At 40.5% G+C, this 3,885-nt stretch overlaps 1 long non-coding RNA gene across 1 annotated transcript; it reads right to left on the bottom strand.

The window, feature by feature from the left end:
- Window positions 1-1,023: 1,023 nt before the first annotated feature.
- Window positions 1,024-3,496, bottom strand: LOC115946581 (uncharacterized). The gene is made up of 2 exons (XR_004080629.1): window positions 3,101-3,496; window positions 1,024-2,314 (listed from the first exon to the last, which is right to left on the bottom strand). It is a non-coding gene; the product is annotated as an uncharacterized lncRNA (long non-coding RNA).
- Window positions 3,497-3,885: the final 389 nt, after the last annotated feature.

Below are 3,885 nucleotides of genomic sequence, written 5' to 3' on the forward strand. Positions count from 1 at the left end.
GTGTTACATACCATATGGTGTCATGCTCAGCACATAAAGCTGGGGAAAGAAGGAAGAGTGGGATGTTCAGAGTGATGGCGTTTGTCTTCCCAAGTGACGGTTACACATGATGGAGCCCTGCTTTCCTAGAGATGGCTGAACACCTGCCTGCCAATAGGAAGTACTGAACGAATTCCTTGTTTTGCTTTGCTTGCACATGCAGCTCTGTCTTTACCTCAACCCAGGAGTTTTCTCACTTTCACTCTTCTGATTCACTTCCCATCCTGACTTGGAGAGTGAATGAGTAGCTGTGTGGGGCTTGGTTGCCAGCTGGGCTTAAACCACAACACAAGTACAGCGACTGAAATGTCATACCTTACTGATTTATTTAATTATTACCAGGTGAGAGAAGGATGACAAAATCAGATGCAGGAGAAGCAGGCACACTGAAATGTTCAAAACCATTTGTTACAAAAGGTTCAGCAAAATAGCCTTACTGATTTTGGTGAGTGCTCTCACCAGGAGCAGAGTTTCAGAGTACTTGCTCAACTACATCTCAGTTACTGGCACGTGTTTTTCTCTGGATACCAGGAATGTAGGCACCTATCCAAAACTCATCAAAATCTATGGGAAACTTTCCACACATGTAACTAGGCTTCCAGATCAGGCTGTTCAATCCAATGACAAAGCTATAGCTCTTTTGCAAGAAATAAACCACTACTACTTTCTTTAAACAGTCAGGATGCCTCCATTGTCACTCTGAAAACTTCAGTTGTGATCAAAAGACTGAACAGAACACAGACAGTTTGTTTGAAAATCATACTTTAGAAATACAGCAGGAACATACACTTCTGAAAAACCTACTTTCAGAATCTGTTTTGATTGACATTACAAATAAGTTAATGGAATTACAAATCATATTCTACTAATATTTCAGCATCACAACTAATAATTAAACATCACAAAAGGTTATTATTATGAAATTTTTTTTGCAAGACAGACATGAAATCATTACAAGACCTTTATAACACATGTAACATGGCATCACAAGTATAATTTATTTTATTTATTTCAAATACAGTCTAGACTTCAAAGTATTTATCATAGCATTCATTATAAATAGCAACCATGGGAAAACATCTCGAATGTCACAAATTTTTAACTAAAAATTGAAAATAAATTGAAGTATATGACAAACATAACCTGCAGAAGACATTTGTTCTGATGGAAAAGAAGACTGGGTACAGGAACACCCCAAAGAGCACATGTAAAGTTTAATGATAAGCTCCAAGTTTTTGCCTGAGATTACAATAAGAACTATGAAAAATTTTTTTTCTGTATTTTTTCCCATTTATTTAATTTAAAGTTTTGGTGGTACCTGTGTGAGCCAGCACAGGCAGAGTACAGGAACCACCACAGAACCATGGATGAAATGCAGAGAATAAGTTTATTTTCGTTACCTCACCAACCAAGGGATCCCTGAAGTAGCCCCCAGGCAGAGGCACACAACCAGGGACGCAAGCACCACGGAGCTCAGTCCATGCTGGAGGATCATGAACCTGCTGGTCTCACCTTTATTTCAGGGATTCACTCACACAGGCACAGTTTATCACTGTCCTTTGATCTCCCATAGCAGGGCAGGAATCTCAGGCATGTTCAGTAGGGTGCCTCTAAGTGTGTCACAGGCCAGTGTTATCTAAACACAGATGTTTTACTTGTGCACACAGGAGGCCAAACAGCAATTAGTATGATATATGTGTTTTTCAACACCCCAGCTGCAAGTCAGTGGAGCATGTTTACAGTCCTCCTGCCCAATCTTCCATTATTTTCCCACAGTACCTGATGACAGGTTCAAACTGGTCCATGCAGCCTGGTCCCACTGCAGCTGATGGTGGAAGAGTAGGCTTACCATTATGTTGCAGTCACTATACCATTTTATATCTGGGTCCAGTTCTACAACATCTGCAAAAGGTTTATGATTTAGGACCTCTCCCACAGAACTGATGGTTGTGAGCTAGGACTTTAGTTAGCCATATTCTCTATCAGGAGTTTTGTTTTGTCTTTGTTTTGTTGGTTTTTTCATATGGAAGCAATATGACCTTCATAAAACCTGAACTCATTGCTCAATCATTTTATTTAAAACTGACCTGTAAGTCACTGGGTTCTCCCTTTCAAGAGAGTCCAAGTTAGGAGTATTACAGTTTATTGCAGCCTTCAGTTCTTAATTTTGAAGGGATGCTTTCTGTTTCTTTCTATAGCTTGGAAGGTGGCACATGAACCATCCAGCCGGACCAAGGACTGCCAGTGAAAATGCTGAGAATCCAATTATTGTCTCCTAAATTAAAGGAAATATTGTTAAATAAAGCTAAACAAACTGGAATGCTCCCAGGGCAAGCAGTCCATTGCCAACCAAATTATGTGATATGTTGAACGTCTGCAGCTATAAATCCAGACACGTGACAGATTCTAAAGGAAAAATAATCCACAGAAGATTATTTTGCATGTTTGAATTAGAAGCACTAGTAACATATGGCAGTTGGAAAATAATTATCTTAGTCCATGCCACGCACAAACATGCTTATACAAGACACATTCAAAAGCATAAATACACATTAAAAAGATGGCAGATTTCTTATTTTCCTACTGATTCTGTATATTTTATGCCTATTTTTTGAGCTTTTTGTGAATAAAGTCTTTATAGAAACAGTATTATTTACTTAATAGTTGTAGTAACACAGCTTACCTCTAATAATATAGAAGAACTTTGGGTATCTACTAACTGGGACTTGATATAATATGGGAGTCTTCTATAATCACATATTAGAGTACTTTTGCTGGGAAGTATAATTAAAGCTCATGAAAGGAAACCCCACGGAAATGGGATTTTGTAACCCCTGTCTTTGTAGGATGCTGTGACAGCAGTCCCTTCCTCTCAGGAACAAATTTGGTGTTTAGGAGGTGGGAGGAGAGGAACTTCTGCAAGTAAAGGGGAGTTCCTTGAGCAAACTGGCTTCCAAATGGGATGAATGAAACCTATATTGTCTATGCCGAAGAAAACAGAAAGAGGAAGCCAAGAGCTGGGTGAGGAAAGGAGAAGTGAGGGTATAAAGACAGAACTCACCACCAGTCCCACTTTTTCCTCAGGTGGGGAGCTGTGAATGCAGCATCTGGTCCAGCTGGTAGACTTGAAGATAAACAGAAGGGATCTGTGGTGCATTAGAGGGCCCATCATTTTATTCCAGTGAGAGGAAAGCATGGCTGGGGTATCCTGACCAGCCAGTAACTACTGCTGCCAGAAGCTTTCCAGTCCTTTGCTATTTTCTATTGCTCAAAATCCATAGGATGGTGAATTCTTTCCAATGAAGGTAAGGAATCCTTCTACTTGACAGCCAAGTCCCTTCTCTTTTAAGTTGGGTGCAAGAAGCACCAACACAAACCAAAATATGATGTGTAGCTGCTGTTCTTGGGTCAGCAACAGCAGGAGTGTGTGTATGTGCCTGCTCTGTGGAAAAGGAGCACAATGGGACAACGCAGCCACCTCCCACAGGCTCACTAACTTATGCTACCAAGCCCAGCAGATGGGAGGAGTCTGTCTCTGATGATGATGCTGAGATGTAAAATATCTGTCCTCCCATCTCCTAAAGCCTTAACCATCTTTTTCCCCTATATTCATATGCATATGCCTCTCCACACAAGTTAATTGCACCCCAGTTATACACTCTGTGATATTCCCATTTGCCCACACTTGCAGTTAACTTATCACCTTCATCCAAAAAAGATCTGACCCAACCAGTACCTCAAATAAAATACTTCCCTGACCCCACTGCAGAGAATATTTCCTTCCTCCTCATCCTACCCAAACCATCACTAATCCAGGTGTACAAAGAAGCTGTGAAGCAGCCTGCT

Source organism: Melopsittacus undulatus, chromosome 4, assembly GCF_012275295.1.
Source record: "Melopsittacus undulatus isolate bMelUnd1 chromosome 4, bMelUnd1.mat.Z, whole genome shotgun sequence".
NCBI classification, from domain to species: domain Eukaryota; kingdom Metazoa; phylum Chordata; class Aves; order Psittaciformes; family Psittaculidae; genus Melopsittacus; species Melopsittacus undulatus.